Here is a 24,346-nt window from a genome sequence, read left to right as displayed (position 1 = left end):
TTTACAATGGATTGAATGTGGGATTAATTTGTTTTAGAATATATTATAAAAATTTAAAAAAAAAAATTAGTTGTTTAGTAAATATTATATACTTTAACTATTAGAATAATTAATATAGAAGTTGTTGTTTACAATTTGAATTTCAGTGATTGATTTCATAAAAAAATTTAGTTTATGTTTTTCAATGAATTGTAGAATAAAATAATAAAGGTAAATAAATCTAACAAACTTTTGGAGGGAAATATTTTCGCGAAAATTTTTGGAGGGAATAATTTTGGAGGGAATATTTCATTCTTTAAGCTATATAATATTCTTAGGAGACTCCATTTGTATCATTCAACATCTTCTATTTGAAAGGGATGGATTGTTCTGATGGTGACGTTTCGGTTTATACACCATCAACATCTTCATCGCGTAACAACTCTATTCATATTGATGAATATAGCGGGAATTCTTCCACTATGAATAGAAAGTCAATTCTTCCACTTAGTCCCGATTCTAAGGACTATGAAAGCAGCGGTGATGAAGAGCATGATGGTGAAGTTCAAAAGAATGGAGTGTCACGATGTCCACTTAGTCCTAATTCTGAGGACTATGAGAGTAGCAGTTTTGAAGAGCATGATGGTCAAGTTCAAAAGAATGGAGGCTTACGGTGTCCACTCAGTCCTAATTCTGAAGACTATGAGAGCAGCAGTTTTGATGTGCATGATGGCGAATTTCAAAATAATGGAGTGTCACGGTGTCCACTTAGTCCTAATTCTAAGGACTGCTATGAGAGCAGCAGTGATGAAGCGCGGGATGATGATTTTCAAAAGAATGGAGTGTCAAAGTGTCCAGTTAGTCCTGATTCTAAGGACTATGAGAGCAGCAGTGATGATGAGTGTGATAATGAATTTCAAAAGAATGGAGTGTCAAAGTGTCCAGTTAGTCCTAATTCTAAGGACTATGAGAGCAGCGATGATGAAGCGCGGGATGATGATTTTCAAAAGAATGGAGTGTCAAAGTGTCCAGTTAGTCTTGATTCTAAGGACTATGAGAGCAGTAGTGATGAAGCGCGGGATGATGATTTTCAAAAGATTGGAGTGTCAAAGTGTCCAGTTAGTCCTGATTCTAAGGACTATAAGAGCAGCAGTGATGAAGAGCGGGATGATGATTTTCAAAAGATTGGAGTATCACAATGTCCTCTTAGTCCTGATTCTAAGGACTATGGGAGCAGCAGTGATGAAGCGCGGGATGATGATTTTCAAAAGATTGGAGTATCACAATGTCCTCTTAGTCTTGATTCTAAGGACTATGAGAGCAGCAGTGATGAAGCGCGGGATGATGATTTTCAAAAGATTGGAGTATCATAATCTCCTCGTAGTCCTGATTCTAAGGACTATGAGAGCAGCAGTGATGAAGCACGGGATGATGATTTTCAAAAGATTGGAGTATCACAATCTCCTCTTAGTCCTGATTCTAAGGACTATGAGAGCAACAGTGATGATCCAATGATGGAGATGTTGCCAAGAAATATTGTATCGAGGAGTAGGAGCGGACCTTTTCGTATCAATGCAAACTATTCTAGTTATACAAGGAGTAGAGCAGAATATCTGACGAGAAGAAGTTCTATCAGCGCTCTCCTTTCAAGTGAATGTTGCAAAAAAAATTGCTTGAAACGTATGGATTTCACATTTGCATTAGAAAGCAGGAAGAGATATTTGTCAATGAATAAAAGCATGCAAAACTCATATTTAGTTGGCTGCATGCAATCTACATTGTCAGGTTATGATTATCATATTAGGAATTTATTATTGTGTAGAAAAGCTTTCAAAACGTTTCATTCAATTGGGAATTTTCGTATCTCGAGAATTCAAGAAAATTTGGAAAAGGATCCCACATTTTATTCAGAAGTACGTTATAAAAGACAGTTTGGGCCATTATCAAATACTGCAATGTCATGGATGAAAGATTTTTTTTCAAAGCATGGAGAGTGTATGCCAAATAGAGAGACAATACATATTCCAGATAATTTTTCAAGACGAGAAATCTACCACTTATACAAAGAATATGCAGAAAGTGCTGAGGGGCAGGGCCAATTTATTACATATCAATATTTTGTGAAGATATGGAAGAAAGAATTCAATAATGTTCGTATTCCTAAGAAGACAAGGATGGGGATTTGCAGTACATGTGCTTCTCTTAAATCAAAAAGGGACAAATGTGAAGGCTCAGAAAGAGGTAAGTGTTCATAACTTTTACTTTCAAAATTGTATAGTCATCAACTATGAAAACATATTTCTTAATGAATTTCTTTTATGTTGTGTAGATTTAATTGTCAAAGAACTTCAGGAGCATCGCGAACAACAAACAAATGAAAGGAAGAAGTTGTACAAGCATCGAAAGAAGTGTTATGATAATCCAAATAAATATTTGGGTTTGATAATTGATGGTATGGACTAGAAGAAAACACTTTTACCACATTTTGTTCGCACACCCAAAAATCTACAAGAGGAAAATTTTATTCAGTTTCACTTGGTCAGTTGTATGGTCTTCAATGGGAAAATGTTGCCAAGGGTGTACTTCACAGCTCCAAATATTTATAATGATGCAAATCTGACCATAACAATAATTCATGATGTGATTTCTCATTGGTCTGGTAATCTTCCTGAAGTTTTGTATCTACAATTGGACAACACTTGCCGTGAAAACAAAAATCAGGTTGTTTTTGGGTATCTGAACATTCTTGTTGAATTGAGAATTTTTCAAAAGGTAAAGGTTGGTTTCCTTCTTGTTGGGCACACTCATGACCATATTGATCAGATGTTCAGTCGTTTTTCAGTCACATTGAGGAGGAAGGAAGTTGGGAGCTTGCCATCACTAATTGAATGTATTAAGAAATCATACATGCCAGAGCCTGCTTTTGAAGTGTTAGAAGAAACTGTTGACATGTGAAGGTTTATTCTAGGATCATATGGTGAGGGGAAATTCATTGAACAACTTAATGGTATTAGTTTCCAACATCAATTTCGTATAAAAAAAATCGATGGGAAAACACTAATATGGGGCAAGAAGTTTTCAACTACTACAGAATGGGCACCGTCATCAGGTTTGCAATTTTTGAAGTTCATTCCAGATCATCCAATATTTGCATCAAAAATATTGTTATTACAATCAGTTGGTGAAGTTCAGAATGCACGCAGACAGAATAGACATATAAATTATTCTGATTGCCTAGAAGAAATTAAAAAATGTATTAGATATACATATGAGTACTTTGACATTGTTGATTAAGTTTGGTGGGAGTCATTTTTCAATAATCAAAGTGATATCATTTCAACAACAACCAATGAAGATATATCTTTTAAAAACCCATTTATCTGGCCACAAAATGTGTCGAATGAACAAGAGGAAGTAAACATTGTTGAACAACAACAAACTCAAGGTATTATTAATTCTTCACAGGCAATGGAAAGAGAGATGTATATTGGTTCCAGAAGATCTCATGCACAACGTGAAGCCATGGAAGACCTTTATAGGGGTTCAGTACGTGATATTAAGGAGGGTTGCATGATTGCAGTGCTAGCAGATGGAGATCCCAAAGGCTATCCATTTTGGGTTACTAAAGTTATAAAGGTCTTTACAGAAAATGAGGATGTTACAAGTGTTGAAGTACATTGGTATGCCACAAATACACACCCATTCAATGGTGTGTATAAGCCAGAGATGGTAGTTGACAAAAAAAATGGTGGAAAAAGAAAAAGAAAGGGTACAAATATAAATCGCCGCCGCACAGACATATTACAATTGGAGGATGTTGACATACTTGTTTATGACTTCAATTTAACAAAGAGAGGAACTCTTCGCTTCAAGACGATAGAGATTCTGAAAAGTTTGTTACCAGAAGGAATAGTGTTGACATGGGAGTCTGCTGAAACCAGTCGTAGATCTAGAAGACTTTTGAAACCTGGAATGTTGGGCATGCATGTGGACTCAGATGGGGCACTAGTTGATGAAAGAGAAGAATATGGAACATATTCGTCAGCATCCAGTCACTCATCTGAAGATGTGAATCGTGATGGTGTGCAAGAAAATATGAGTGATTTTGAATAATTGTTTAAGACAGATTATATAACTGATGTATGCATCATATCTTCAAATAAAATTAATGTTTTCCATATGTTGTTAAATGAGAAGTTATGAAGCATTTTTATGTTGTTGGATTATGTCTTAAGTATGATAAATTTTATTGTTTAAATATCTCAATGCAATATCAAATTAGAGATATAATGTCTGTTTTATTTAGTATACAAATAAAGACTTTTGATTTCATTGACTGATATACTTTGTTCATAATGTCATGGTTTTTTAATTTTATAGTTGAAAAAATTTCAATTTCTTTTGTATCTACCATGGTGTGGTTGAAAACATGTTAAATTTATACTTAGGAAAGAAAAATGATATTCTACCAGAAACATTAATGTGTTTTTTCCTTAAAAAGTAACTTTTTTTGAGACATAAAAAATTGGTTTTATTAGCATTTTTTAAAAAGTTTGAAAATTGACCCTAAGAAAAAAAAGTTATTCCAGTAGCATCACTTTCGTTTTGAAGCTATATTTTGCATGAAAATTTCGCAGTAAATTTCGTAGTCACCGCCATTTTTAAAACACGTTCAAAATTGGCACCTAAAAAAAAAAAACATCGTTCCAGTATACACACTTTTCGTTTTTAGCACTGTTTTTGATGTTTTTTTGGGGTTTTTGGGCCAGAGTTCCCGTTTTGAGTTTATAGTTTCCGTTTCAAAGTTTACATTGTTTTCTTGGGTAGCAAGATACCTAGGTGCAAGTTGAGGATAACTTGCAATTAAATTATGTGTACTAATTAGTGCCATTGGATTGGACTGCTCAGCTCTAATCATAAGAGGCTCTATCTTTTCTCTTGCCAATACCTTCTTCATTTCTACAGCCCTTGCTTCCTCATGGTTCATCCATGATGCCAAAGCCATCAACTATAAATCCCCTAGCTTTGCATTAGGGCACCATACATTCATGTCTGTCAAGGCCATGTTAAGCAAATAAAACTCAGACATCTTGGCCCTCTCTTCCAATGTGTTTTGATCACAAAGATCAATGAATTGTCTATCATTTTAGAATGCCATAGTGTCTCTTTGTGCTAGGGTCTTGATTTTGAACTACAACCACTATTCCTTAAGGTATAGTGCATACGACCTAGCTGGCATCCTGCACTGGATTGCTTGCAAAGGGAGATTGGCCATGGATGCAAATTGATTCTCTCTTTCTTACATTTGTCCTTTCAACCATGTATTTTTTGCCTCTAACTGATTTTTCATGATGGCCTCTCTATCCCTCAAGCTACTTAGCTCTCTGCCCATATCTTTGAGCTTCTCCTCCACATGACCAATGTCCTCCACTCCCTTTGACTTGGCAATATGAATCCATCTATGAGTTCTAGCTCTCTCTTTCTCAAGCTCAAATAATAATGGAGCAGCGAATTTTTTTCGAATGACCCTGCCCCCCTCAATAAATCCATAGTAGGAGTCAATGTTAGTTTGAGGACTAGGCTCCTGTAGCTCTGGGTCATCTCTCTTTGTTTCTGGCTACTTAATTCTTTCCTCATCCAATTTTGAGTTTCCTGTAGGTTTAGCAAAGTTTCCTGTAGGGCTTCCTTTGCTTCCTATAGGTCCTGTTGTGTATCTTGTAGGATGCCTTTTCCTTTGGATGAGGTAGACCTAGTTACAGGCCTTCTCACATAGGTGATACGAGACATAGGGGAGGTTCTGACTGAGGATCCTTCTTCTTGATTTTTTATAGGAGGAGCCATCTTCTCATGTTGTTTAGGTGAGTCCTCAATAAAAATGGGAACCCTTGTTGGAGTTGGGGTTTTCCATTCCTTATCCTTGTGATTTTCCTTGTTCTGAAGTATAAGGGGGTCTACCTCTATCTTTTTCCTTTTTGTTTGATAGGGGTGCTAAGGGTAGTGAGGGCACCTACTACCTCTCTCTCAGTGGATTCTAGAGACACCCTAGGTGACTCCTCCTTGTCTTATGCCTCCTCTTTTCCATTTCTATTTTCATCTATGTTTTTTCCTTCTTCTTCTCCTTATAGATCGTCATCTTCTTTATCACTTTTCTCCTAGACATCTTCCTATGTTTCTTCATCACCTTCCTTCTCTTTCTCTTCTTCTTCCTCCTCATCTATCTCATCTTCATCCCTCTCTACTTCTTCTCGTTCTGTTTTGATTTCTTCCTCATCCTTTTCACTGATAGTAGGAATAATGTCATGTGTGAGGGCTTTGATATCCTCCTTTGTCTGCATGTCTCTGAAAATTTCCCATTGGATAGGAATTTTGAGGTTGTGGACGGAATCTTCTATGATGATTCTAATTAACCCATGGTGGACTAACTGTTGGTGGTTTCCCTCCTGCACCTTTATGCTTGTATCTCTCTGTGATTGCAGAAGGAAGTATGGTATGATGAGCCTATGGTGAGGAGGTGTTTCTACTCCAAACCTCAATTCTTCAATAAGCCTAAAGTAATACCCATAAACCACACTATACCTACCTTCACATTATGTATTTAATAAGGTGGTAGCTTACATCATTCCAAGGGTATGGTAGGTTTTTTCTCCTTACTCCATTCTTGTCCTCAATGGGCTCTTCTCTCTCTAAAAAGAATTTCTTCTTGGCAATCTTGATATCTCCCTTGTCTTCCCTTCTCCAATGCACTCCTAGGGGAAATGTGATAATCTTGCTTATGAGTTTAGGGTTGAGCTCTATGGAGAGGCCTCTCACCACAACAGTGGCATGGGCTCTGGTCAGTGAAATGAGGGAGAGAGAAAACTCCATCATAATACCCCCTTAATTTCTCAAAATACCCCATCCAATTATGTCTCATGAAGATTTCTATCATAGGAGGGTATTGGTGGATTCTCACAGTGTTAATGGGCTCCCTTCTATTAAACCCCCCTATCATTTTGGCTGGTGACTTTTGAGGAGCAGAGATGGTTGATACAAATTTTAATGCAAAGTTAATTGGGACTGAAATAATTGTGGAGTCAATTCCCTTACGCAACTGCCAAATTCATTCAAACTAGGAGATTTTTCTGAGCAATTCACTTGGAAAAAGGGAATTAAATACAAAGCCTACCTCCTCATGGTGTTTGTTGTAGCCAACCCCTATGTATCCCCTTCTGAAACTGCTCTCAGCCAATCCTGTAGACTGTCTGACTGTATCCTGTAGGATTCTTGTGTGATCCTATAGGATTTCCTGTGTAATCCTGTAGGAAGTCTTGTGGAGGAGAAAGGTGGAATTCTTCTTTTCTCTGGGTTTCCTGGGTATGAGAGCAACTTTTCTAGAGTGAGACTCAAGGAGATGAATGCATGAGTACATGGGGATCAACGATTATTTCCTCTTATGGTCGAGTTGAGTGAGGTGGTGTGCCAGGAGCAAAGGTACGTTTTCTATTTTTGGACCGTTGGTCCCAACTACCACCTCATCATTCCCCTCTCCTCGTAATCAACTCCCACTTCATGCATCCATAGACTTAACTACTTTTTCCTTCTCCTCTCTTCTTTGGCTTGACTGCTGCCACGTGTGGGAGGACCAATTGTTTTGTCTTCATCGACTAAACAAAGGTGGCCAAGTTAACTGGCCACCCTTCGCTTATAAACCAACTCACTCATAATCTTTACATTTTTTTGACAAATAATGCAAATGAGAGAATGAAGTGAGATACTTACCTGTGGTGCTAATACCTTGATGCAGTTTTTTGAAGACATAAGGTGCTTGTTGTGTGTTGGCTACATGTTATTTTTCCTTCCTTTTTTATTGCTCTCTGATGATTCCCTTGATGTGCAAGTACCTGGTGTTGAAGATGATGGTGTTGTTGCTGCTCTGGAGCTTCTTCTGCCCTTAGATCTTCATGCTAGAAGCTCGCTGCTACTCATGATTTTTATTCTGTGGGATAGGCTGCTATAGGATTTCCTACAAGATGTCCTGTAGCTGCTTCTCCCTCAGAATTTTTAATCATTTCCTCTACTGGTATTTTGAAGATAATGACATGGGTAGAGAGGAGGCCTAGGAGTGTGAATAATGAGGGATACACTCAGGTGTTGTTCCCTTCTACCCCCTATTTCATTTTTTTTCTCTGTGTTTTCTCTTAAGGACTGTGAATTTTGTTTTTAAAACTGATTTTTTTTATGATGAATGCAAGGGCGATCAAGGTGGACAGAGGTATCGTAATGAAGTTGTGATGTAGGGATGTTATATTTTTTTAATTTTTTTGACACGGCAATTCATTTTCTCGCCCTAGGGTCACTTCTTGTAGGATTCCCAAGCCACTATAATTCCTTCAGGATCATCCTGTAGGATTTTAGGGGATAATATAGGTTTACAGGGGATCCTGTAGAAAACACAGCCCCCTTGTAAAATGAAGCAAAGGAGTGAAAAAAATGAAAGAAATGGTGGAGTGATGAATGATGATGGGTGGAAAAATAAAAATGTGAGTGAAATATGTCCCTTTTTTATTCTCCCTTGTTCTCTGATCATCCTCATGCTGACCTACAAACAAAAAAATTTCATGATTTTTTTTTCTTTTTTTAAGTTTTTTTTGTTTTTTTTTTTTGAAGACAACTAGTCTACCTCTAAGGGGTTTTCACTCTAGCTGTTTGCCCAAGGCGCCTCAAGAGAGGTTTTCACCCAAGGATCTTTTTAGTTCCATTTTTTTTCTTTTTTTTCTTTTTGATACCATTGGGCCACCCCAGGAGGTTTTCATCCCAATAGTGGGAATCAGGCGCCTCATGGATGTTTTCACCTGAGTCCTTATTTTTCTTTTATTTTTCTCTCAGTGATTTAACGAGGTAGGAGCTGAAACTTGCTCCACCACCATCACTATTTTATTGACACCATCAATGAAATCTTTCTTTGACAATGGCCTCTTGTAAACTTTCAGTCTATGCCCATTAATAAGTAAAGGAATGGCCTCTGCATCTATGGTTCTAATCTACATTTAACCATTATCATGACATCTCTCTAAAACATAAGGCCCTAACCATCTTGTCCTTAACTTGCCCTTAAATTCTTTATATCTGGAGTCATATAACAAGGCCCAATAACCTTCTTGAAATTTCTTATCCTTGATGTTCTTATCATGCTAGATCTTTCTCTGAAGTTGAGTTACCTCTGTGTGTAGGAGGGCCTGCATTCTGAATTCATCTAAACCATTCAACTAAAGCAATCTCTATTGTTTTGCACTGCTAAGATCTAGATCTAGTTGGGCTTCCATCCTTAATGTGTTATACTCAAACTCGATGGACAACAGGGCCTTTTTCCCATAGACCGGCTCATAGGGTGTGAATCCAGTAGTGGTCTTCCAAGTGGTATTATAGGCCTAGGTGGCTACAACTAGTCTATCTGCACAATATTTCCTACTATTGCTAACCACTTTGGTCAAGATGCCCTCCAACACTCTATTGGTCACCTCCACTTGCCCATTAGCTTGTGGGTGATAGGGAGTGGAGGTCCTATGCTTGATCTTGTGCTGGTTGAGCAAGTCTTCAACAATGGTGGAGGTAAACTAGTTGCCTTGATCAGTGACCAGTTCTCTAGGGTACCCAAATTTGTAAAATACATTCTACCTAAGAACTCAGCCACCTTCTCCTCTATTGTTGCCTTAATTGCCTTGGTTCAAGTCAACTTAGTCAGATAGTCAGTGCACACAATGATATACTGCTTTTGCTTGGAAGGATGGTCAATAGGTCCAATGAAGTCCATGCCTCATTTTTCAAATGGATCAAAAGTCACTTGAGGTTGCAGAGGAATTTCATCTCTTCAAGTAGGTTTTCCCATCCTTTGCCACCGATCACACTGACTAGTATATCTTTTCACATCCTGATGAAGAGTGGGCCAATAATGCCCAACTTGTAACACTTTAAATGTTGTCCTCTTTGCTGTGAAGTGATCTACACAAGGCCCATCATCTTAGGTCAGAAGGATGTCAAAGCCTTCCTCCTCCCTGACACATCTTCTAAGAATTTGATCTGGGCCAAGTTTGAATAGGTTGCCCCCAATCCAGGTGAAGAGGGTGCTCTTCCTCACAATCTTACTTTTCTCTTTCGAGGAAAGATTCAGTGGGAACTGTGAAGATACCAAATAGTTTGCTATGTTAGCAAACCATGGAGAGAGAACTGAAATGGCAAATAAGTTCTCATCCGTAACTGATGATCGACCATTCCCTCTTCACCTGCAAGAAAAGTTAATCTGGACAAAAAGTCTGCAACAACATTTTCCTTGTCAGGCTTATAAAAAATAGTTAGATTAAACTGTTGTAATAAAAGTAACCATCCAATAATACGGCCATTCACATCAAGTTTAGTCATTAAATATTTGATTGCAGCATGGTCAGTATGTGCAAATGTTTGATAGCCTGTAATATAATGCCTAAATTTGTTCAAAGAATGCACAACAGCCATGAGATCATTTTTGGTCACTCTATAGTTCAGTTCAGCCTTTGACAGATTATTACTGATAAAATAAATGGCATAAGGAAATTTCTCATCTATCTGGCCTAGGGCTGCTCCTATGGCTTTGTGTGAGGCATCAACATGAATATGAAAAGGAAGGGAACAATTTGGGCCTTGGAGAATTGGTTCAATGGTTAACTTGTCCTTCAGGGTTTCCAAGGCCTATTAACAGCTTTTTGACCATACAAACTTAGAATCTTTGGTCAATAACCCAAATAGAGGAGAAGCCGACTTGCTGAATTCTTTTATAAACATTCTGTGGTGTCTAGCTAACCCTAGGAAACTTCTAACATCTCTCTGTTTTTGTGGAGGTGGGACCCTTTGGATGATAGCTATTTTGTTTAGGTCCACCTGTAGTCCTTGCTGAGATATTGAATGTACTAGCATGGTCCCTACAGTCACCAAGAATTCACATTTCTCGAGACTGAGAGACAAGTTCATTTCAATGCATTTGTCCAGAACCTTACCTAATTTGGACAAAGCCTCCTTGAAATCACCTCCATAAGGTGTGAAATCATCCATATAGATTTCTACCGCATCATGGACTAACTCAGCAAAGATACTCAGGACTGCTCTCTGAAAAGTGGCAGGAGCATTGCATAGGCCAAAAGGAAGGACCCTCTAGGTGAAAGTACCCCAAGGACAAGTGAAGGTGGTTTTATCCTAGTCATCCTAGCTAATCTAGATTTGATTGTACCCACTGAATCCATTTAGGAAAGAGAAAAACATTTTCCCTACCATGCCATCTAGCACTTGGTCGATGAAAGGTACAAGGAAATGGTCCTTCTTTGTGGCTTTGTTTAACTCCCTGTAATCGACAAAAATTCTCCACTTATCATTTTTATTTGGAACCAACACCAAAGGAGAGACCCACTCACTATATGAGATAGGGTAAATGAAATCTTGCATCTATTAGTTTTTGCAGTTCTTCTTTGACTATATCTTTAAGTGCTGGATTCATCCTCCTTTGGGGTTGTCGGACTGGTTTGCAACCTTCCTTGATATAAATATGGTTAGTACACACCGAGGGGTGCAGTCCCTTCATTTCTTGGTAACTCCAAGCAAAGGAATCCAGATGTTCCTTTAGCACGTTGCACAACTTTTCTTCTTGGAGAACAAAAGAGATTGATTGATTTTCAAAGTTCTCTTGGGACCGATTTCTATGGTTTTCACATGGATAGGGTTGGAATCGGCCAAGCATAGATCCAATTGATGGTTGTTTTTGGTTTCCTTTACTAATTCCTCTAAGGACAATGTACTGGGGGTTGGACTTTGGAATATGTGATTGATCAAATTATCTTCATCCTGTTGTCTCCCTCCCCTGGTTGTTTCTAAGGTATAGAGTTGGGTGGAATAAACTTCATCTTCCTCCTCCTCTTCCAGCCACAAAGGTAAGTCATGTTCTAGAGATGGCTAAGCAAGAGGGTATAGGACTAACTGCTTGGACATATGCCCATTCTTGATGGTCATATTTCTAGCTCTACAGCTAATGTAAGCATCAGCAGTGGCTAACCAGGGCCTCCCAAGGATGAGAGGGTAACCAGTAAGCTTAGCCTTAGGCTAGAGAACTAGGAAATCTACAGGGTATTCCCAAGAATCAATGGAGACCATCACATCCTCCACAATCCCCTCAGGGGTCACTGTGGAGCAGTCTGCAAGTTGCAGAACTATTGTGGTCTTCCTCAATCAACCTTTGAGGTTGAGCTTCAGCATGGTGTCTTTGTTCATCACATTAATGGAAGCCCTAAGATCGATAAAAGTGTGTGGGACAATGGTGCCATTGATGTGCACATCTACTACAAGGCTTCCAGGGTCCAAATACTTTGGACAGATTACCTGCCCCAGCATTAAGTCGAACAGTTTTCAAATGACATTAATGGTAGGGTCATCTATTTTTTGCCTCCATGGATGCTTGAAGCACTTCTACTTAATCAACTTGTTGTAAATATATACATCCTTGATAGCTTGGAGAAGTGGAATTTTGACACATAGGTTTTTTAATTCTCCTAGAAGTTTAGTCTCTTATGTGCTAGTCTAAGGTGGTTGGGTTAATCTCTCAGGAAAGGGTGGTGGATTTAATTTAAGCACACTTTCCTCTCTTTCTTCCTCAACCTCCCTGGGTGGAGGTAGAGGTTGGTTGTCTAGGAGTACTCTCCCAAATCTCAGGTTGATTTCCTGAATCTCCATAGCATAAGCTAGAGATGATGTCTCTCCACTATATATTTATTATGCATGTCTATTGTTCGAGTTCAGATTTGGTTGGGTAGGCATCTGGGGTTGTTTAGGTGGAGCAGAGTGTAGAAGTTGTGGTTGGGCAGGTGGTGAAGGCAATAAATCGCAAACATTGTTCTATTGGGACCTCCATCCCTAGGGTGGTACATTCCACTAAGGTTGTGGCGAAGCATATGGTTGAAATGATTGGCTAGATGCCTGGGAATGATACTGAGGTACAAAGGACCAAGGAGGAGGTGTAGACCAAGAAGGATGAGCAGGGTGTCCCCAAGAAGGTATGGTTGGGGTTGTAATATCCATGGGATGACCCTTGCATGCCCTGTTGGTATGGCCTAGGCCCATGAGGTCTCCTTTTCTTTATGTAGCAGAGATGCTCAGTGACCCGTTCATCTCCTTGATATACAGTTTTGAGTCCAAGTAAAGAGGGCCACTTGTTTGTGGAGTGGCTTTCTTCATTGACTGAGAAAAATTCAATAGAATTCAATGGACATTCATTCCTACGATGCCTCCTGGTGCATCTAGGACAAAAAATGGCCAAGGCTCTCTCTGCTTCCTCCTACTTTCTCTTAATGTGCATAGTGTCCATCTATAGAGAAAAGGTTTGCAACATCTCACTTTTGAAATCCTCCATCATATTTCCAATTTCACCCTTGATGGATGAATTAGAAGAGGATGGATTGACCACAGGTTGACTACCCCTACCCTTTTTCCTGGCTGCCCTAGAATGGTTTCTAAAGGGAGTCTTGATATCCTCATAGGGTAACTGGTAGATATCCCCTCCTGCTAACAAGTGTAGGGTATCTAGAAGGTCTTCCCCCACTCCTCTAAGCATAACCAGCTTCAGTGACTCAAGGTCAAGTATGCACATCATTGCCTAAGGTCATCCCAAAACTTTCTTCTTTAGTGTCTTTAGACCTATAGTAGTCTCGATACTTGTTGTTGAAGGCTTGCTGCATCTAGGCCCAAGTTGTAATGCTATCTCCAGGTAAACCCATGAACCAACGCAAAGTTGCATCCTTGAGAGTGGATGGAAATAGTTTCAACTTTTGCTCATTATTTGTATAGTCATACGTTCGGCATATGACAACAAACTCAAATAAGAAAGTGTCTCGGTCTTCTATGGTCAAGCCATGGAAATGAGGAAGGGCATAAGGGCTTATATTTTTCATCTTAGTATCCCCATTGGTTTCCCTGATGGGGAAGTCACCCTCAATTCTTTCTCTATTTCCCCTGTCATTTCTATTTTTAGCCATAGGTTCAGTAGGAATGGGTTCTCGTTCTTCTTCCTCCCCTCTAGGTTCTTCAAATATGTCTGGTTTCTCACCTAAGGGTTCCTCCAGTTCACAGCCACCGAAGAAGAGGGAAGGTTAGCTGTTGGAAGTGGTGGGGGTATTTGGCAAAAATTTCCCTAAGTTATCACTATTCCTACGAGGCATGAAAAGAAATGTTTTTGTTTGGTTTTGTGATCTATTCAAAGTTTGAAAGTGATTGCAAAATTGAAATTGCAGACTGAATGAAAACTACTGATTGAATTAAAATATTAACTACTTCATTGAAATCTAACTTGCAGAATGGAAAGGAAAGCAAAGAATGCATAATGAAAAGGAAGCAAACTAATTTATTTTTACAAAAATGAAACTAAGAGCAGAATATTAGAAACCAGAAATAGACGAAAAAAGCAGTAATCACATAGTACTCAGACACCTCCCTAACAACAGTGCCAAAAAGTGATGAGCACCAGTGTTGCAACAAGAATGATGCAACTCCTGCAGCTACTAGCTTTAATTTATCAACCTGGATTCGTACAAACTTGGAGGTGACAGTGTTGTATACAAAAGTTCAAGTGATGGTTCTGCCCTTTGTCATTGTTCAGCTGGCGAGAGACCACTAGGGTTTTCAAGCCAGACTTCTATGGATTCAGAAGAAGCTTGATTGCTAATGAAATAAAGAGAGACCTACTCTAGGAGAAATATTATCTACTGCAAATAAGGAAAATGACTGAAATCCTATGCTAAAAACACACCATTATCTAACTAACTGCTGAGAAACTATGATTTACAAGAATTCCAAGCCAACATGTATGAAATGCTACTATCTAAAGAATGGAAATTCAAGACATCAAACATCACTATTGTGCGTGTAAAGGATTTAAATAAATATGTTTTGGTCCTTTTATTCTTTTTCTAGAAAGTCAAGCATAAACCCTAATCTCTTTCGGTGATGTGGCAAGTGGATTAGCGATGTTGGTGGATGGTTGGGAAATTTACGAGATTATTGGGAGGTTTAGGAGACCCTTGGGTGACCTGGTGTGGCTTCCTAGAGGTTTTCCCTCAATTCAGCCTCAAAACAGGCCACTACAGGAAAACCTACAGGATTCCCTATATTTCTACAAGATACAGCCAAGAGAAAAACGATGGTTGCTAGAGGTGATGGAAGGCTTAGGGAAGGTGGTGGATGGGTTGAATGGAGTGATAAAATTCCTAGGGTCACTCAGAACTCAAAAACAAGGTTAGGAGATGGTTGGATTCACTCAACATGCTTGGAGGAATCTATATGTAAAATGATGAGATTGGTGGAGATTTTGGTGAAAGAAAGGGGTGACTATGAATGGATGAATTTGGAAGGTGGTTACCTAATATGAGATCCATTTAGACTTCTAAAGCACCTGCTCTGCATCAAACATTTATAATTGCCACAAAGTCATGTAAACAAGAAGAATTCTAACAAGCTAGAAAAATAGAATTTAATGAATTAGTTGTCTACTTCATGCACGAGGAAAATTGTAGAATAAAATGGAATCATGGATGAGATCTACTGAAATACCAAAGATAGAAGAGATGACAACTAAATCCTACACTTGAAAAAAAGATCAAATGCTAGTTAAGTACAGTAAACTCTAAATCTTATGAGGAAATGGAAATCTGTCTTTTTAGGGTTGCTTAAGGATATTTTCCTCAAATCATGATCCCTAAGGGAAGAGGTGAGGCTAAGATACCTATTGAAAGCTTTGTGGTGCTCCTTTTATCTCTTCTAACTTGCTACTGAAGTAAAGCACAAATGGAAGCAAACTAATAAACAACTAATGAAATCCATAGTACTTGCAATGAAATACTTCTAGAGACAATTTAACCATGAATCTAAGAATCTAAGCTAAGCATAAAGATACAAGAAGAGGATACTTTGTTGTTAGGGTTGGGCCCTAACCCAAGAGCTTCAACCCTCTCATTTAACTCAGTGTTGGATCAAGAAAAAGCTCATTTTCATTATCAAAACAAAATATTACATCAATGTCTTCCACAAGTCTGAAGCTCGAAAATAACTAGTGTTTTTACAAAAAAAAAAATCGAATCCTAGTGAGTGTCTAGGCCTATCTACTTATACAACTAAAGTCTCCAATAATTTCCTTAAATCTAGGGAGTCTAGGCTCCCAAACTCGATATGAACTAACTCTTTGTCTATCACTTGCTCGACTACCTTTTGATCTTCATGGCTTGGCTGCTTACACTCCGAGTTGGTGTGATTAATGGAGGAATATTGAAATGGGGGAGGAGTAAATGAGGAGGATTTACCTCCTACAATCTCTGTCCCTTGTCCCATTCGAGTTTCAAACCTTAGTCTTGCCAAAATTCCTTGATTTTCTCTTCCAAACCTGCATTCAATGCATATTAGTCCACTAGGAATAATATCTCACTTTAACTCATGTCATTAAACAAAATTTAATCGAAACATGTAATAAGGTATGAGAAGAGTTGATTTGACTAAGATAGGAGGTGAATTAAGGCCCATATAACTACCCAATGATGAGGCTCATCAAGTAGTTTGAAGTATGGTCTATTGATATTGAAGAGACACATATGGACGTTTAATATTCTTGTTGGAAAGTGAAGCCACCAATCAAGTAGCTGCAGCTTTGGACAAAATACTTCTCTTCCATTATTTCCCTTTGTATATTCCTGATATGTACTTAATTAATAAGATTGTAAATGAATTTACAACCACAAATAGAGATTTATGTAAGACGGCCAGTTACCTCCAAATTTATTACAACCAATTTCGATTGCAATCGATACTTGAGTGAAGCCAAAGCTTTTCATAGCATCATAAATAATAAATCTCCTAAATGAAAACCTCTATGAGGCATCTCAGGAAAACTCTAGGGTTGAAAACCTCTCTGAGGCAGCCCAGGAGAAAAACAAAGAGAAAAAATAATAAATATCCCTAGGTGAAAACCTCCCTTGAGACATCTAGGGAAGGCATGCAGGTTGAAAACATCCTCTAAGGCAACCTATGTGTCTCAAAAAAAAAGAGAAAAAAAGATAAAAAGAAAAGAAAGAAAAAGATAACGAGGAAGCTTATATCATATTTGCTAACCTTTCTTTTGTTTTACAGAATTATACATAGTGGCATTTTTCTTGGCTACAAGCCAAGACCTACAAGCTATCATCCATTCCTCCATCCATACACCTCATATCCTTCCTCTCCATTCATATTACTATATCTCTCCACCATCCCATCATTAATAAATCCAAATATCACCTCCTCTCTGTGATGCTACAAGAAGGACCCATATTGCTACAGGAAGGTCCTCTATTGCTACAAGAAGAGCCTGTGGAGATATAGGAGGGAGATGCGAGGGGGAAAATAAAGCCAAAGACCATCCAAACTCTGAGAAATGATAAATAAGGTCCTCTTATGACTTTTCCATCATCGATCAACCACCCATCCACTCATTTCACCAAAACTTTGCTCAAATTCTCCATTTTGTCCTTCCTTAAGAAAAAAAAATACAAAAGCTAATATTTTCTATCTCTACAGTGTCTACACTACTCCTCCATGAATCTAACCCTATCCTTATATCTTATCATCATCTCCCTCATCTCCCTCATGCAAACTCAAGACTTTAAGGGGAGAAAAAACACTGCTACAAGGAAAAATGCCCCTTATAGCAGCCTGTGTAGCCACACAACAATCACTGATATTATTTTTTTTCCACCTCTAGAAGGGATGATGAATATTTGTTTGCAACTATGAATATACACCTCATTCTTATGGAGGATTTCCAAGAGAAACAACAACTTGGATATCAGAAGAGGCACCTACAAACACACAACAAAAGCAACAGTCAAGGTAGCATCAAGAATGAAGACATGCATAGGAAATAAGTCAAAGAGGTCAACTCCCTTGATCATAATGATATATGGTCCAACTCTAGCATGTAACCCTCTACAATGGTTTGATCCAAAGGTAGGCTCAGTTATGGCAACCCTAACCTCCTCCTTCTGCATAAAAATGACAAAAATGTTTTATAAGTGAGAAAAGGTGTTTTAATAGGTTGGAGGTGGCCAGTGAACTTAGCCACCCTCGACTAGTAAACTAAAGTGTGAGTTAAGTCACCCATGCAATGTGGAAATATAAAATCAAAGCATAGTGGTGTCCTTGAAGATTAGGGTGATAATCACGAGAAGGGAGAAATGATGACAATTAGTGGGGACAATGGTCCAAAAGAGGAAACTCATGTTAATGCAAAGTCACTAGAGAGCTCCAAGATTTTAACCAAAAGAGGATATTACGTATTGGCTCGAATTAATTTTTACCATAACGCATTCCAAAAATAGGTAGAGGAAGGACAAGTTATTGCATCAAGTAGCCTAGAGTGCCACTGAGGAGCTTCAAACCCTTCCTGCAAAGTGATACAAGAGAAAGCTACATGCATGCCTACAATTTCTACAGGAGGGCTGAGAGGAGCTACAGGAGGAGTTGGGAGGAGAAAAAGGAGTCACAATGGCTTGATATTGTCTCAAAATATTTACGCACAGCCATAATTGTTTTGATAAGAAGTGATACCCTCCTTATTTGTTTCTACACCCAATTTCATGAGAAGTCTGCTTGAAAGTAAGAGCCTATAGTAATCAATTGATCAATAGGGAGTCATTTTGGAAGTTTGTTGTGGTTAAGATAAGAGAAAATAGTTTGGTTGATATCAATTCCAGCACCCTTCTTCCTCACTATTACCAAGCACTATGCCATTGTTTCACCACTTAGACTCTTTGAATTTTTTTGAATTCCACAGCTACATAGGATCAAGGAGTAATAAAAAAGAGATAGGGGGAGGATTTAATAGAAGGGGACTCTTTGCCCCCTTGGAGAATTCATCAACACCCTCATGTAGTTGACATATTTATAAACGACCAGTGGTTGGGTTTCTTTGAGCTGCTAAAGGGGTATGATGATGATCTTGCCCATGAATTTCCATGGCATTACACTTTGAAGAGGAAGATAGTGCCACAACTATTTTCAAAGGGTTGGAAATCGCTCTCAGTCCTGAAACCATAAAAAAAGTGGACACCTTGCCTCTAGGGATTAGATGGGTCAAAGAATACAAGCAAGTGTCATAGCTAGGAAAAAATTCTTCCTTTCAAAAGAGAAGTATGTAGAAGACAAGAATGGAGTGATAAGAGAAATTTTTCCTTACCCTTGGGATGAGGTAGCTTACCATATCCTTAAATATATATCTTGTGAAGTGAGATTAAGTGTGGTTTACTCCTACCACTTCAAGCTCCTCTAGGAGTTGAGATTCAAGGAAAAATTTTCCCTTAGTGTCCCTCATTTCCTTCTGTAATCAATAATGGAGATGAGTCAGAAGGTAAGGGAAGGAAAACACCAGCATTTAGCTCACCATGGCCTCGTCAAGTTGATAGTGGTGGATGATGATATGAACCACTTTAGAATCCCTATCATATGCAACAAATTTGTGGACATGGATAGGGAGACTTTCATAGAAACACAAATCCTCACACATGGAGAGACTCCAACCTCTAGTATTGGAGGAAGAAGAAGGAGGAAAGGCAGAGGAGGAAGAGGCAGCAAGAACAGAAGAAGAAGAAAGAAAAATAGAGGAAAAATAGGAAACAGAGATAGAGGAAGGAGAAGTAGAGATGAAATGAAAAGAGGAGGAGAAGAAAGAATAAGCCTTAAGGAGACTTCTCCACCCCAAGTAGTAGAAGACATTGAATAGGAAGTAGCTACAACCTTAGCTACATTGGGCACTCCTGTCTAGCCCAACAGGAATCAATCAAGACAAAGTCAAATGTATTTCCAAACTAGGAAGAGCACTAGAATTAGAGAAAGGAAGCCACAAACTCCTAGAATGATTCCTATAATTACTGATGAGTCACCAAGCAAGAATGAAGAAATAGGACCTAGTGAAGGAAAAATTGAGGACGTCACTCCTCTTAAAACAAAAACCAAGTCACCCATAGCACCTGTGGGTAGGTCTACCACTCGATTTCTCACCTTCAAGAAGCCACGGACACAATCTTCCTTTGAGGAAGAAGAAAAAGAGAAGTTTCTAAAGGATCAGAGTTTGCTAGAGGAGAGACAAGGTATGCTATAGTAGGGGCTTGATGGAGTGTTGTAGCGACTGCAAAACCCTCCGAAATTTTGGCTTGCACCCAATTTCATAGCCTTCATTGGTTTTTTTCCTTCATGTTTGCAAGCACTTGGGCTCATCCCATGAGCTCGTGTTGAGTCTTTTCTCCCTCCTCGCTTGACTGTTCAATGGACATCTTTTGCATTTTGGTCACAATGTCATGCTTGGAGTCATGTTCGAGCCATGCACAAGGTATTCCTTTGTGTGTACAAGTAGTGTCCGATATGTAAAGATTTGTAGCACTCAAACATGAAGTTGTATGCACTGTGGTGCAAGCATCATCACGGCCGTTCAATGACCTATCACAAGTGTCACGCTTGTCGCTCACACCGTCGGTTAGTCACACTAAGTGTATGTTGTCTTGTTGGTTTGAGGTGTCTAGTTGTCAAGTCATCTTGAGTGTGTTTTTGCGAGGTCATGAATGTATGAAGTCACTCGTTCACACAATTGGTCATTTTGTTGAAACTTTGTCGACTAGACCATCCTCCAAGAACTGTACATCCCCTAAGTTGCATCATGCAGTTTCAACTCTGAGTGATTATGTTTAGCTGCCTACAATTGCGCATAGCTTGAGGCTGCCTCCCAGATAGTCTGCACTATGCAACCCTGGAATCAACTCGACCGATTGTCACCCACAATAGTGAAGAATTTTCACAGCAAGCCATTTCAATCTGCGCTGCCCACAAGCACACCAACCAAGCCTCCAGCTGGTTAACCGAAGAGTTTGACTGGGCAGTGACCCCGAGACTCACTCCAACAAAAAATTGCACAAAAGCTACAAAGCATGCCTATTCTGCTAACTGAAGAAACTGTGCAGACATGTCAGATAGACATCATGTGTCCATCACTATCTCCCTCAAAAAGTTGCGCAATTTTTCAAAATAGTCACCCAGTCATCCAGCCTATTGCTCGCCCAGAAAACCGTGCAGTTTTCAAGAGCAATTCCCCAGCTGCCCAACATCCTGCTCAGCTCAAAAAATTTGTAAGGATGTCTAGTAGGCTAGAGTCCCATCATTGTGCATTTTTTGCCAACAACACTCTTGCAACTTGATAGCAGCTTCCTAGAAAAATTGCGTAGTTTTTTCCAGCAGCAATCTTGCAAGCCACTTCCAGCTCCCCACAAAAATTGTGCAATTTTTGCCAGCAGCACTTGTGCAGCCCACTGCTAGCTCCACGGAGAAATTGTACAATTTTTGCTGTTAGTTCCCCTCTGCTTCCTACACTGCCACCCTGAAAAACTTATGCAGATCTGCCCTCCCGCCAAGCCAAATGTTGCAGACAGTCACTGCTAATCTAGATTGTCCATCTCAGCCTCCCAGTGACCTCTGTGAAACTTTCACCGGCAGTGCCCAAAGTCTACATCTCAGCTTGAAATCTACATTGCATAGTTTTAGAGCCCTGTCCTCTCTCCCAGTCACCTACATCCGAAAGCGAAGGACAATGCATCATGGTAGACTAGGATATTTCTGGATTTGATGTCATATCATCATGAGTGATTGCAGATATAGGTACATGGATGAGACATGACGCGACAGCGAATGGGATGAAGAAGGAGAGAATGCAAGGAGATTCGTTCGCAAAGAGATGAATGAGGAATGTATGTGAGGAGATTGTTTTGCGAATGGATGAACCAAGAATTCATGCGAGGAGATTTTTTCATGAATTGATGAATGAGGAATGCATGCGAGGAGATTTGTTCACGAATGGATGAACACATGAAGCGTGCCAGAGTACAAGTGAAGGAGCAACGTCTACATGCAACATCGAGCAAACACCAAGACCATAGAAGACTCCGCACACCTTGCCATGAGGAGGTGAAGCCATGATACACCAAGAGGACATCCATAACTTATCAGCATTGTAGCTCGACATGCACCCACCAGCGGCATGAACATACCAGCTCTATCATGTCGAGTCATGTCATGAGTCATCTCGGCCACATCACTACTATGGGCCACACTATTGTAATCAATGTAATGTAACATGGAAGTCCAAGAGACCCACATGTAAACCTAAAGAGTCATGTAACTTTGAAGATTCATGTAAGTCAAACAGTCATGAGGGAAGTTGAGCAATTAAAAGGGCAATTTTTACATTTGGCTATAAATATCCCTCATTTTTACATGCAAAATACTTTTCAGCTTGGTTCCTCCCACATAGCCTTGAGAGTGTGTAATATTTTCTTTAAGGAGAGAGTAGTGACTCCAACACCCTGCTATCGGGGTTAGTGATGTAATGGTGTACATATGTGTCTTTTAACTTTCGCTTAATTCAGAAGCATGTTAACAGGCCAGCATGTTTTCACACATCTATTGTATTAGTTTGTAAGACTATTCTTTGGATGCTTGTAATGCATGTTGCTTTAACTTGTATTAAGATAGTTGAACTATTTCAGGTGTTTCAGTACATATGTTATTGGAAATGTGTTGTATCAGTTGCTAACATTTTCTTGGCCATGTGGGCTATCCCACCTGACACTCGACAAATTCATTCTTGTAAACTTGTTATAACTCTCATCATACCCTTGTGCACTGTTCTGTTGGGTGTTGTATGTGTTATCTATTCACATTGTGTTTTTGACTACCAAATCTGTGTGGACTACTCCACGGGAAGCTGCGCATGTCCTATTATGTTCTGTGTCTCTAGTAGAGTTGTGACTATTCCCTTTCAACCTAAGACTCACTTCCACCCTCTCCCTCTGCAATGAAATAACTTTGACACAAGTAACACCAAGCACTCACAAAGCATGCGAACCTCATTGTTTGAAGACAAAGCAAACCACTCTCATGTCTTGAAAAGCAAGAGCCAAGGCATATCTTTAAGATAATGACAACTGGGCCATCGTACCAGATGGGACTCCTACACCAAATGGTGTGAGGTCTACTTGGGACTTCATATCATGGAGATCCCCTTAATGTTGGTGGGTCTAGCACCATCAACATTTTTGGCGCTACAAGGAGGGCCAGATGACAATCTAAGCCCTCATAATTGGTTTTGAATCTTCGCACAACTATCATGGAATTTTTTATAGTGTAGCCTCTGAAATTTCTATCCAATAGACAAATCTTTCACGTCAAAAGGGATTTTTTGGATGACTTGTCAGAAATCACATATGATCGTGAAGGCGTAATGGCCCAACCTGAGCATTTAGATGACTTCCATGCACTCATGGAGAATGTGGAAGGTTTTCATGAAATATAGGTCTTCTCACTCCTCGCACACACACTTCATGACCTCTCATTGCGATGGTGTAGCATACTGCCTCATAACTCTGTGCACTCATTCAAGCAGTTCAGTGATCTAATTGAATATATTTTTCACCATTTTGATCCTAAAGAACTTGATAAGAAATTGTTAAAACAACGGAAGGTCCCACATGAATCGCCTCTGGATTTTTCGCAGTGCTTCCATCTATTCATGTTTGAAGCTCCGAAACGTCAGATGAAATTCCATTATCTCATGGATAGATTTGAATATTGCCTCACCAAACCACTCTGTCCCAAGATGAAGCTAAAGTTCAAAGCCCACTCAGCATACTTCAGTGATGGAGCTGCGTAATAACAAGCAGATGTCATTGTTGTCACAAGTGATTGTTCGCCTTCCCCTCGTCACACAGCTCCACACCCACATAGTGATGTGGGAGAACATGCACACACAATTGTTCAACTGTCACATCCTCCCACCCTCACTACTCTTAATTTCTACACAGATTTGGTTGGGAGGCCCATGGATTGTCATACACACTTGTTACCTCAACCTTCATCTCTGTGTTCTACTGATCCTCTTGATTGCACTATCTTGTGCTCTTTCATTCTGGACTCTACACCTGTTGTGAACTAGGATCAAGCCATCGACGAAGTTGATGTTTTACAACCAACTTGCCCTATCATTCATGAAGAGTATGACCGAGAATATAAGCATGAATCCACGGTGAAGGATGACCTCCTTCTGTCCTCACCTCCTTCACTTTTTCTTGACATCATTGGTGATTATGTTATCTCTGATTATCCTTGAATAAATCCATCCATGGATGCATTTAATTTTGATCATTCGTAGAACACACCTGATTTCAGTCCATCATTTGATAGCGGAGAGGAAAAATCTTTCATTGAGAATCCACTGAACATTTCATCTAATTTTTCCGAAAGTGCAGAGAGTGAACATTCT

The sequence above is a fragment of the Pinus tabuliformis genome, chromosome X (genome assembly GCF_031772625.1).
Source record: "Pinus tabuliformis cultivar Carrire ecotype Pingquan chromosome X, CPIR1, whole genome shotgun sequence".
Lineage (NCBI taxonomy): Eukaryota > Viridiplantae > Streptophyta > Pinopsida > Pinales > Pinaceae > Pinus > Pinus tabuliformis.
The sequence above is the reverse complement of the archived record's forward strand: the minus strand, read 5'-3'. Positions refer to the sequence as shown.